Here is a 13715-nt window from a genome sequence, read left to right on the forward strand (position 1 = left end):
TTCAGATCCAATGCTTTCAACCGTGATTTTGCGTCTCTTTTCCAACCCTGACAGCATAAAATTTGTCCTCTCAAAAATTCAATATTTATTTGTTTCTGTAACTCATCCCTGGCTACCTAGACAAACCAAAGTGCTTTTTACCCTGCATGAAGGAAAAAACCCACAGAAACAAATCCTTCCATTTTTCATAACTCTTATAGATAATTTGTCTTCAAGTTTAAGAACTACACAAGAATTGACACTGATGGATCAAAGGATGAGAGTAAGGTCACTTGCGATACGATGCATCGATATTTTCAACCAAGACCATGGCAGTGGACCTTGCACTGAAAGAAACCAAACATATTTCAAACTCTATCATCTTCTCCGATTCACTATCGGTATTTCAGTCATCTTCTCCGATTCACTATCGGTACTTCAGTCATCTTCTCCGATTCACTATCGGTACTTCAGTCATTTTCTCCGATTCACTATCGGTACTTCAGTCATCTTCTCCGATTCACTATCGGTACTTCAGTCACTGCAAAGTAGGAGACTGGAAAACCCTTTACTGACTATTATTCTCATCTCTTAAGATACCACAGTCTTGATTACCAGACTTGGTCGTTGTTAAAGGTATCGAAAAGAAAGACTATCCTCCATCTATACAACAATCGGATTTTGAAATACCATACCCTGACTTAAAACCTGGTATAAAATGCCCTTATTTAGTAAGTGACAGGAATCGTGGAATGATGCTATCAATAACAAGCTCCATGTGTTCAAACCTACCCTTAAGCGATTTGCCTCCTTGAGACTGCTCCGGTGGCCTAGTGGTTAGAGCGTCCAGGTCGCGGGTTCGAACCAAGTCATACAAAGACATAAAAATGGTACTAGCAGCTGCCTCGCTAGGCGCCCAGCATTAAGAGTTTAGTGTTAGAACTGGTCAGCCTATTGTCAGGATAATGTGTCTGGGTGGGACATCATGTTACATGTCTGCGGCATGATGCCCCAAAGCTAGATATCACTATAAACTGTCACACTGTAGACATTGTAGCGATATGACGGAACAATTGTTAAATCTACGTTTAAATCCAAAGCACATACACATGCACACACACAAACGCGCGCGCGCACACACGCAGAAAATACACTCATCCGTACGGGCTAGGTAGTAATTGCAATAATTAGATGTAATCTTACTTATGTAATCAACTCCTGGATACATACAACTGAAACTGTAAATGTCTCTATAGTAATCGCACACTCCCCCGATTCTTTTTATACCACTACCGATATTAGAAAGGAAGAGGATCAAGGATATAAACATGCACATACTTTAGCCTTTTCAATCATCAATTTTATTTTTTCGAAGCCGATTATCGCCAATGAATCCCTAACAGGTAATTTTGTGGTATTTCAGTATAGACAAGCAAAAAGAGAGTTCACTCTCCTCTTTTTATTCCTAGAACCGTCCATTTCAGTAAAGCTAGTAACGTCTGCTTTCAATATTTTCAATGTCGAGTTTAATTATTTTTAAAAAGAATTGAACAAATAAAAAGAAGTTACTCTTTCATACATAAGTTCAAAGAGATGCAACTCGAACATGTAAGGAATTAATGAGCTTTTCAAAGAGGGTGAATTACATTACCTACGTTCCTTAAAAACCTGGACTCGCCCATGCAAATATGTCGACCGTTGTACTAACGAAACTCCCGTTCAGAATTGATCACACTAAATATTGCCGTTTCATGAATTCAGTCTCTTTCATCAGAAAATGAAATATGTTAATCAATCTGTAAGTCGTTTTATTATTTTTCTCTTCCTGATATCTATATTATATTTTAATATTCGGTATCTAATTAAGATCAATACCTAAACAAGACGTGTGTAAAACATTTGCCTGGTTTTCATTCATCAATTAAATCATCGCCTATAGGAGTCTTGTTTTGCTTTTGTGCTCGCGTGATGTTTATGTTCAGTTATTGTTTATTATCTTTGTTTCATATATTCGTTCCTCCGATTCTCGGTTTCTTTATAACGTTCTCTGAATTGTCTTTTTCACATTTTTGATTGCCTTTTTTTAAACATGAATAAAGTGTTCTACATTTCAAAGTCTTTCCACATTTATATGCCACTGTCCTGACTTCTACTTGATTCGATGCCATTCAGAAAGATCAACTGTATCTTTTTTCTCTCCGGTATTTGGTATTTTTCTCTGTGTTGATGATAGGTCATGTTTTCCATCATTTGACAATCTGAGTCTTCACTAGTTTTAAACTGAATTGCTGAAGTGTAAGTTCATACCAATGACATCTCGTGCTGGCTCTGTTTTACATGTGTGCGTTTCTCGTATACAATTATCTTATAATAATTGACTGATAAGCATGAATGGATTTACCGCTTACATGTGTTTATACGTTACTTGTTTACACTCTTGCCTGTTTATAATTATAACGCAAATTAGAAATAATGATTGGTTTCCTTACTTCATGCTACTTTCAATTGCATTCCGGTGCTGAGATATGGTTAAAGGTAGCACATACAGTCTAGGCCATTGGCTTTATCTTTCAGTCGATAAAAACTCGTGACGTATCAGCACCTGTAAACAGCGAGAAAGATAGGTTAATCGTGTGACCTACATACGTCAACGGAAGATGAAAAGCTGATGCGCTGTTCGGAATGCTACTCTTTCCTACTTTGCCATGTAAATCACAAGTGTTATAAAGTAGCATTCAGACAAACAGCATGTTGAAACTGTTAGGGCCCCTACACTAAATTAAGATCTGTTCTTTTTTCTCTCCATTTTTGTGTTTATTTTGACTATTTAACAGGCACGGTTGTGACAGGAACGATTGTAAAACAACGTCTTTCCAAAATATGATTAATACGAAATCCTAAATTATTGTATTGTTTACATACCTGTTTCCTTTATATGCGTTGTAACTTGATAGATAGTAAACTATGAAAACTATATCCGTGTATTCGTGGCTTATATACAAGGACAAATGCTCCTTTTGAAAAACTCTACCATTAAAGGCACAATTTACTATTTCTGCTGAATATCGTTATCAGATTATTATAAATATTTTCAACAAATCGTACCGCATGTATGAGGTAGACTCTATGAACAACATCATTGCACTGTTTCTTTTTTAATTTATTTCTCCAATTGCAAAATTTAGTAGTATTTGTTATCGGCACTTTATGTTTACGATGTAAATAATTTTATAAGAAATTTTCTTTGAAATTTCCTTTATACGTATGAATTATGTTCCTACTGTTCCATCGAGGAAGCAAAAATATACACTTGCCTTGCTAATGCCTAATGTAGCTCTAATTTTACTTGGATTGGGGTCATTGTATAATCATCATGGACGTCCGTCCCGTACAAGACTTGCTACTGAGAAAGTTCCTGAAGAGATTATATATCTAAGTTGGAGCTGTATTCGTAACATTTCGTAGCCTTACATCTCTAAGTTGAGGCTGTATTCATAACATTTCGTAGCCTTAAATCTATGTCTTAGTTGGGGCTGGATTCATGACATTTCGTAGCCTTAAATATATGTCTTAATTGGGGCTGTATTCATAACATTTTGTAGCCTTAAATATATGTCTTAGTTGGGGCTGTATTCATAACATTACGTAGCCTTATATCTATGTTTTAGTTGAGTCTGTATTTATAACATTTCGTAGCCTTAAATATATCTCTTAGTTGGTGCTGTATTCTAAATATTTCGTAGCCTTACGTCTATGTCTTAGTTGGGGCTGTATTCATAACATTTCGTAGCCTTAAATCTATGTCTAACTTGGGGCTGTATTCGTACCTTTTCTTAGCCTTAACTATATGTCTAAGTTGGGGTTGTATTCATAACATTTCGTAGCCATAAATCTATGTCTTAATTTAGGCTGTATTCGTAACATTTTGTAGCTTTAAATCTATGTCTATGTTGGGGCTGTATTAGTTACAGTTCATAGCCTTAAATTTATGTCTATGTTGGGGTGTATTGTTAACATTTCGTAGCCGTAAATCTATGTCTTAATTTGGGCTGTATTGGTAACATTTCATAGTCTTAAATATATGTCAGTGTTAAGGCTCTATTTGTAACATTTCGCAGCCTTAAATCTATGTCTTGATTGGGGCTGTTTTCGTAACATTTCGTAGCTTCAAACTTCTGTATTTGTTGGGGCTATATACTTAACAATTCTTAGCCTTACATCTATGTCTTAGTTGGGTCTGTATTTGTAACAGTTCGTAACCTTTCATTTGTGTCTAAGTTGGGGCTGTATTCGTAACATTTCGCATCCTTAAATATATATAATAGTTGGGGCTGATTTCTTGACATTTCGTAGCCTTACATCTATGTCTTAGTTAGGTCTGTATTCGTAACATTTCGTAGCCTTAAATATATGTCTTAGTCGGGGCTGTATTCGTAACATTTCGTAACCTTACATCTCGGTCTAAGTTGGGCTGTATTCGTACCATTTCCTAGCCTTAAGTTTATGTCTAAGTTGGGGCTGTATTAGTAACATTTCGTAGCCTTACGTTTGTCTCAGTTGGGGCTGTATTCGTAACATTTCGTAGGGTCACATCACTCTCTATGTTGGGGCTGTATTCGTAACATTTCGTAGCCTTACATCTCGGTCCAAGATGGGTCTTTATTCTAAATATTTCGTATCCTTAAATCTATGTCTTGGTCGGGGCTGTATTCGTAACATTTCATAGCCTTAGTTGGGGCTGTATGCGTAACATTTCATAGCCTTGGTTGGGGCTGTATTTGTAACATTTCGTAGACTTAAATCTATGTCTTAGTTCAGGCTGCATTCGTAACATTTTTTGGCAGAGTTGCATATTTGTCTTAGTTGAGGCTGTATTCGCACCATTTAGTAGCCTTAAATATATTTCATGGTGGGGCTTTATTCGTAACAATTTGTAGCCTTAAATCTATGTCTTAGGTGGGGCTGTATTCGTAACATTTCGCAACCTTATATCCATGTCTATGTTGGGGCTGTATTCGTAACATTTCGTATCCATAAACCTATGTCTTAGTTGCAGCTGTAATCGTAACATTTCGTAGCCTTAAATATATGTCTTAGTTGGGGCTGCATTCATAACATTTCGTAGCCTTTAATTTATGTCTAAGTTCGGTCTGTATTCGTAACATTTCGTAGTCTTATATCTATGTTTATGTTGGGACTGTATTTGTAACATTTCGTAGCCTTACATTTATGTCTTAATTTGGGCTGTATTCGTAACATATCTTAGCCTTAGATCTGTCTTAGTTGGGGCTGTATTCATAACATTTCGTAGCCTTACATCTATGTGTACGTTAAGGCTGTATTCTTTACATTTCCTAGACTTAAATCTATGTCTTTGTTCGGGTTGTATTCGTAACATGTCGTAGCCTTACATCTATGTTTCAGTTGAGGCTGTATTCGTAACATTTCGTTGCCTTAAACGTATGTCATAGCTGGGGCTATATTTGTAACATTTCGCAGCCTTAAATATATGTTTTAGTTAGGGCAGGATTCGTAACATTTCGTAACCTTATATCTATGTCGATGTTGGGGCTGTATTAGTAACATTTGGTAGCCTTAAATCTATGTCTTAGTTGGGAGTGTAGTGGGAACTTTTCTTAGCCGTACATCTATACTCTACTCCGCCACTTAGGAGCGCCTTAGAGCCGTTATGTTCTGTTCATACTATTCATTGCGATGACGGGAATTTATTATTATTATTATTATTATTATTATTATTATTATTATTATTTATTTATTTATTTATTTATTTATTTTTTTAACGAAACCCGAAAACTGCCTACAACAGGCGTTAGCGCTTTTTTATTTTGATACATGGAGAAATAAAAATAGTTTATTTAATATTAACTTGTATACATTATTTTTAATTGCCTATATCTCTGCACTTTAGGATTTCATCACTGTATTGAGTTTTAATTTCTATGTCGGTAAAATTTCATTTACGTTTATAGTACTGGATGAACGATATGATTGTTCAAATTAAAAGACTCATCAAAAATGAATGACAATCCCAAAATTTAAATTCTTCTTGTTCTTTCAATCTGTACCTTCTATAACACAAGAATTCCGTTTTGTATTGGTAACATACTGTTTTGTATTTGCTATTTTAGTTTTTAATTTCATGATATTTTATTTTTATTGCATACAGTCTGTATACACAAGAATTCCATTTTGTATTTCATACACACCGAATCATAATAACACAAGAACTCCGTTGTATATTTTCCACATACTGTTTTGTATCTATTTCATACTGTTTTGTACTTATTACATACCGTCTCTTTTTATACTTTATATATGCTAGAGAAATCACTGTCAAAGTGGAATTCAGTAACATTTGTGATTTTTGCAAGTTCAATTTGTCATAAGTAGGAATATCGCCGTCAAGGCGCAAGTGAATAGTTCCCGCATGGGTCTGAGATACAGAAATATGGTTTGAACAATTGAATGGAACGTTGGATCAATCAAGTAAGATTAAATAAAAAAAAATTATGGATCGTTGGATCATCATGTAAGATTAAATTGAACATTTGTGTGGAAGGTTTTTTCAATCATATAAGATCAAACTAAACATCATTATGAATGTATTATTAATATTTTATTTTAAACTTAGAGCTTGTCACATTTCGAATATATACTCTCTCTCTCTCTCATCTTGCAAGTTATGCATTTATCATACTAGGTTGGTTGTTTTCGAGATAGCATATTTGCGAAAGTAAGCAGAGTACAAAACAATTGATTGTTTTTATTTTTTATTTTTCTTGAACGTAAGTTAATTTTCCAAGTAACTAAATTTACAATTTTTAGGGTGCATCGTTTTTTTTTAATTTTTTTTGTTTTGTTTTTTTTTGTTTTTTTACCATTTCAGTGACTTCATCAACTAATATTTATATTGTATTACCATTATATTTCAAGGACCTCGGAAAATAGATTCTGTTATGAACTTCGCTGAGACTCTTTGATTGATTTAAATACATCCTATCAAGGTTATTCTTGATATTATTAGAGTGATTATTTTTTTTTTTTTTTTGCCTTTGAAATGTCAAACGTATATTTATTACTTCCTGTTCGAAAACAACTTCCTGGTATAGACAATAAGCAATTGCATGGAAATTTTAATATGCAGTCCATAAAATAGCATTACTGTCAAGGATCCAAGCTGAAATACTGTACTTCGCAAAGATCCAAAAATGTATCTACTGACACACAGCCGAATCGAATTTACTTCGATAGCATTTTGTACAGAGCGTTTTTCTTTTGGAGACACAAGTCACTAAATGTGTTGAAGAAAGTTGATTGGTAAAAAGGCATTTTGTTTTTATGTTGGACTAATTGTTTGGCTATTAAGTTTGCAGGCTGGAATCTGAGATAGTAGTAACTTCCAATCAAGCACAATTTTGCGAAATTAAGTATGCATTAAATTTCTTCATGAACAAGATTTTATTTCCATGAATCATATACTATCAGAGTGTATCAAAGAGGATTTACCAGTAATCAGTTATGTTACTTGTGGTACATGCTTATTAAAGATATTGATGTCCGAAACAGACTTTTCAAAATCTGAGTCATTTTACGAGTAACTTATAAAATAAATACTAAATAAAGCTTCTTATATAAAAGAAGGCTCTCTTCGAAACAAAGTATTTAAATATACAGTATATGTTTCCTGTATAAAGAATGATTACATAATTTCGAGAGAAATTGTTGAGGGTATTCACATACAAAGAAGACTAAATTTGCAATGTTTGTATTCTCAATTGTGTAATTTAACTCCGGATCGTGAGATGCCGCCATACTTATGATTTTAATGTCAGTGGCCATTTAGTATGTACTGACCGTGTGACGAAATTGTTCAAGAACATAACGGGCAAAGACGCTGACAAAATATAATCATTCACTATGAACAGAAATGTGAAAATAGTTTGTTGTGGTGGAAGATTCGTGTTTTCTTTGTAATTAATGGGATTAGCTTTCTGTTTCGTCAAATATAAAACAACTTTATGATAATAGTAATATTTACTACACTTCAACTTTGTGATCTACTTCCGTATTTTTGACGGAAACAAATGAATGTTCTTAAAGTACTGGTTTGTCTGATAGGCCATGTTAGATTATTTCTAATCTCACGCGGATTTAATGGCCACTGTAAGTAATTTGTTTAAAAAACTCCATTAGGATAATAATGAAATTGGATGTTAAGACAGTTAAATTATTTTAAAGATTACTATTGTAAAAGGTACCAAAACATGTCACGTGTGAAAACATAAGAAAAGAAAGCAAAGCAAATTTTGACAAGCAGAAACTCGTGTCCATTGGTCTTCCTTGACGTATCTATCGGTTCCTTGAATATAAACTGGAGTTAGGTATATGGAGTTTGTGTTTGTGGGAAAACGTTTATAATATATAATACTGAATAATATGGTCTCAAATCACTGAGTTACTTGTCTAGGTTGCAACAGCCCCATTCACTTGATAAGTGCTCATGGACATTCTAGACTTAAACACTAGGACTATTGGCACATCACCACATTCAGTATTGGCATTTTCATTCGAAACATTCTAGACTTTTGGACTCGCTATACACTTTTTTTGCATTCTGTTGAATTTAATTCACAATACTGTTAAGTTCTTCTTAAATTTAACTTTCGGAAACAAATTAATTGCTAATTGTAATAAACTTGTTCGTTTCGCTTACTGTCTATAGTTTAAGTCTATAGTGTCGTAGCACTACAGTGTAAGACATCCACTAGAATGTTTATGATTAGGACTTGTCGATCCGTCACTATTATAACATATCAGGTTCGGTGTCTTACATTGTACGAATAGGCTGTACTCGTAGACTGCAATCAGGTCTAAATAAATGTGCCGGCAAATTATTTCTAGTTATGTAACGGTAATGATATTGTCAAAACCGTACATATATAATGTACATTACTGCCAAATGTGATATTGTAAATCGCCCATGTTAACGTACAAGAATGCAAACCTCCATCCAAACTCTTGTTTGTGCTTTTCCATGCCCTCGTAACTTTGTTTACATTGTAAAACTTGCTTTGCATGCATACGATAGTTTACAAGAAGAAATAATTCATCATGTATGTTCAATACAATTATCTATAACATGCTATCAAATATTTCCTCGTAAACATTCTGAGCAAGACCTCACCGAACAGTATAAACACCTTACCGTTGATATTCTATGTGGTCTACGTCACGTATATTATGTGTTCATTTGAATAATTTCTTCCTCGTAAACATTCTGAGCGAGACCCCCTCCCCCCACCCACCGAACAGTATAAACACCTTACCGTTGATATCCTATGTGGTCTACGTCACGTATATTATGTACGTATATTATGTGTTCGTTTGAATAATTTCTTCCTCGTAAACATTCTGAGCGAGACCTACCCGAACAGTATAAACACCTTACCGTTGATATCCTATGTGGTCTACGTAACGTATATTATGTGTTCATTTAAATAATTTCTTCTTCATAAACAAACCAGTTGGAGTTAGGAAAACATCGATTTGTCAAAAGCGGTATAATCAAGATGGCGATTGATCATATAACCGTGATGTAAAGGAATATTCGGAGACTGATATTCGTTTGATATGCCTCAGGGACAAATTTATGCAATAAACAGACTGATATTCGCTTGATATGCCTCAGGGACAAATTTATGCAATAAACAGACTGATATTCGTTTGATATGCCTCAGGGAAAAATGTATGCAATAAACAAACAATTCAAACCGCATATTATAATTTTCGAAAATTCCAGACATTGCTGCTTTAAAAAATAGATTTTATTATTTTAATCACCTATCAAAAAGAATGAGCTCCTATTCTTGCAGTGTATATTAAAATATTCTGTATTCCATAAAAGGAATTAACCCAAATACTTTTTAACAACGGTAATGTGTCTAGTTTCTGATGTTTCCAACAACCATCACATGATAGATTCTTTATAACAAAAGCGTACTTAAACATCATATTTCGTTTTAAAATTATTGTATGCGGAGCCACCACAACATGAATGAATTAACTTTATCAAATAATTATATTTATACAATGCAAATTCCAAAAGTCGTCTTGACGAAAGCAGTGTGTAAGGTCCTGGAGACAACATTTTTGACACTCGTTAAAGACATTGACTTTTTGCCTTAATGACACGCATTAATGCGTATAAACGGATTGTTTTGTGGACCGCTAACACACATTCATGCATGTAAGCTGAATTTGTCTTCAGTTACAGACAGTAACGAAGGATTGACTTTTGTGCACTACGTATACACACTGACACATTTAAAGGGTTTGACTTTTGTGAGCTACTTTCAGACAGTGAAGCATATAAACGGACTGACTTTTGTGCACTACTTACACACACCAACAAATGTTTTGTTCATAAATGTCGTACTTATTTGAGCAAGGCTGAGAATTAGAGGCCTGCTTAGTGCGTTACAGTTTTATTATGATCGAAGATAACATTCACAGCTGAAAAGAACAGGTGCCCTGGAGCCGATATTTGACCATCTTACGATCCATTACTGCCTATTTATCACCACGACTATGGATCAGTGTGACGCTGAATCATACCGCCGTTTGATACATCGGGAAATTTATTTGTACACTGATATCTTTAATCTGTTTGATCAGGTCTTTTGTTTAAAAAGTATATTTAATATGATAGATAATTTTCATTTGGATTCATTTTATAACTACTCACTCATTCTCGTCATCGTAAGTTCAATTTGCCGCATGCAAAACTTTAGCTGTGGCAGCGATATTAGGATAGTTGACGAGATCGCAAGACACACAGATATATCGTAGCTACAAATCCTGGCAACACTACGAGCCCAAATGTGGATACGACATAGCGCTACACCATATATCCTCATCCAGTGCAAACCCACGGCTGATATGCAAAAAGTGGCCGGTATCAAGATCCAGAGCGTATCTTACTGAGATTTAAGACCAAGATGACGGATATCAAATCAAGGCGACCCGAAATTGCTGCTGAACTACGTTTTAATGGCTCATGTTAAACATTCGAGAATTATTCCTGCTCTGCTGCGTCGCCGAAGTAAGATGTAAATGAACGAGAATGAAGAAGACAGGATGCCGCCGAACAACGGACTTAACATTTGAAATGACTCATACATATCCTTGTCTCATACTTCGAGTACACTTCCGGAAATGGTCGACGCTAGATTGCCGGAAGAAGAGGAGAAACAGCTATGCGTAAGTGTGTGTGGAACTCATCTCTGGCATGACTCATTTGTCACGTGCCTAATTCCTGAACTATTTTCTAGATGTCTAACAGCATCGTTTAACAAAACATTATTTTTCTCCATCCATAGTTCAAATAGTTCTTTTTATTTTGCACCAAAATGCTTCAGGCATAATAATTTCATAATAACAATGAAAAGGTAAATTTATACATTTTGTGTGGGTGAGCAAGCACCGTGATGTTCAAATGTGGTGATGGGACCTTGTGGTGATGAACAGGTAGTAACCAAACGTCCATGATCCGTCGGCTTACCCCCCATATATATATATATATATATATATATATATATATATATATATATATATATATATATATATATATATATATATATATATATATATATATATATATATTACATCAGCTGAAATATAGAGACAAAATTTATAAAGATTAACCATTGGAATTTTTGTGAGGTTATGCTATTTATTTTGCCAGAAAAGGATCTTTTTATTTCGAAGTCCGTTTGCTGTCAATATGTTGTTATCTTGCTTAGTCTTGTTACTATCCGAGAAAGGACTCCAAATGTACTGGAGCACTTGAGTTACTTGGTACACATTAACACATGGATTATATCAGAAATTTTGTATTCACACCTTGTACAGGCATCAATTGAAGCACAATCGCGATTATTATCACCTACACCAGCTTTGTGAGTATGTGACTTACGTGATGTCAACGTTATGTAACCAAAATGTGAGAGGAAATGTACGAGGTTGTGAAAGGACATGACAAAACTCTTTCGTTTAGTAAAGTCGTAAACCAGTTCACCCTTAAGTAGTACCTGTGCACTCTGAGGCATAGCTTTGGTTATATGTGTTGCATTTGAAACAGAAACACGTGGACATTAATGGCTTCATATCAGAGGCCAACCTTTGGTATAATTCATTTTATATCAACAGTTGTTCTTGGAACGAAACCCAAACATATCCCATGATGAGTAAAGACACCTAATGATCAACACATGGAAAGATGTAACAATTACTGAATGTTAATCAACCCCATGAGTTGGAGTGTCATTGGTTAAGGTGTACTGGAAGTGTTCACTGAGTGCTTGGAAGGATTATTGTTTTTGCACTTATCTTCCCTGTAAATCTGTGATTCCTTAATATCAGTCCCCTTCAAACTCCAATTATCACTGATTAAGTTACTCTTTCACTTTCGAAAGGAAGTATATACTAAACGAAAATAAATAGTCAGGCAGTAACCAAATTGATTCTACTGATTTGACCGATTGACCAAGATGGTCTCATTTCACCGATTGATCCAAGATGGACTCATTTCATGAGACTACTGATTGGACCAAGATGATCTCATTTCACGAGACTACCGATTGGACCAAGACGATCTCATTTCACGAGACTACCGAATGGAAAAAGACGATCTCATTTCACGAGACTATCGATTGGACCAAGATAGTCTCATTTCACGAGACAACTGATTAGACCAAGACGGTCTAATTTCACAAGACTACCGACTGGACCAAGACCGTCTCATTTCACGAGACTGCTGATTGGTCCAAGATGGTCTCATTTCACGAGACTACTGATTGGTTCATGATGGTCTCATTTCACGAGATTTCCGATTGGGCCAAAATGATTTCATAAAACGAGATTTCTGATTGGACCAATGTGGTCTCATTTCCAAATATAAAATAATTATTTGAGAGAGAGAGAGAGAGAGACAGACAGACAGAGACTGAACTGATGGTAATTGCCAGTAAAAAAAAAGTAATAAACAAAATTAATTACAGTCTTTTAGTTGTGAGATTTATCACGTTCAGTTGAACAGCGTAATCACATAATAGTCTCTTTTCTAAACATTCGGTCGATTTAAATGGACACAAAGATTACCAAAAGTGTAAACTAAGACAATGGCTTCTTGTGTAACTCAATTATTATTTCATCTAAAACAGTGAAACACGGACTGGTCATGGACGTTCCCATCATTCTTACCTGGATTTGATGAATGTATATATAAACAATGAAACACGGATTGGTCATGGACGTTCACATCATTCTTACCTGGATTTGCTGAATGTATATATAAACAATGAAACACGGACTGGTCATGGACGTTCCCATCATTATTACCTGGATGTGATGAATGTATATATAAACAAATATAAGTATTCGTATATATGTAAGGTCATTAAAAGCATCATATGAAATCTGAATGTTTTATGTCCTTGCTTCTCTCTCCCTGCATGGAACACACAGCGTTGTAATAGTATAGTTTCACACAAAAATCAAATTATCGGTCAAGAAATGACTATAAAATAAGATATCACGTGAAACAGAGTTAATGAAATATTGACTTCAAGCACAAATTTCTACATGGATCTGTCAATTTCCTTAACGCTTGTCTTTGGCTACAATTTACTAATTACGTGAAATCATCGCAAGAACAG

At 34.8% G+C, this 13715-nt stretch overlaps 1 protein-coding gene across 1 annotated transcript in view; it reads left to right on the forward strand.

Moving 5' to 3' along the window:
* Nucleotides 1-13715, forward strand: part of LOC149792879 (aminopeptidase Ey-like) — a 176961-nt gene that overhangs the window by 49432 nt on the left and 113814 nt on the right. The window lies entirely within an intron of this gene.

The sequence above is a fragment of the Sinohyriopsis cumingii genome, chromosome 8 (genome assembly GCF_028554795.1).
Source record: "Sinohyriopsis cumingii isolate HCF-2022 chromosome 8, ASM2855479v2, whole genome shotgun sequence".
In the NCBI taxonomy this organism is placed as follows: Eukaryota; Metazoa; Mollusca; class Bivalvia; order Unionida; family Unionidae; genus Sinohyriopsis; species Sinohyriopsis cumingii.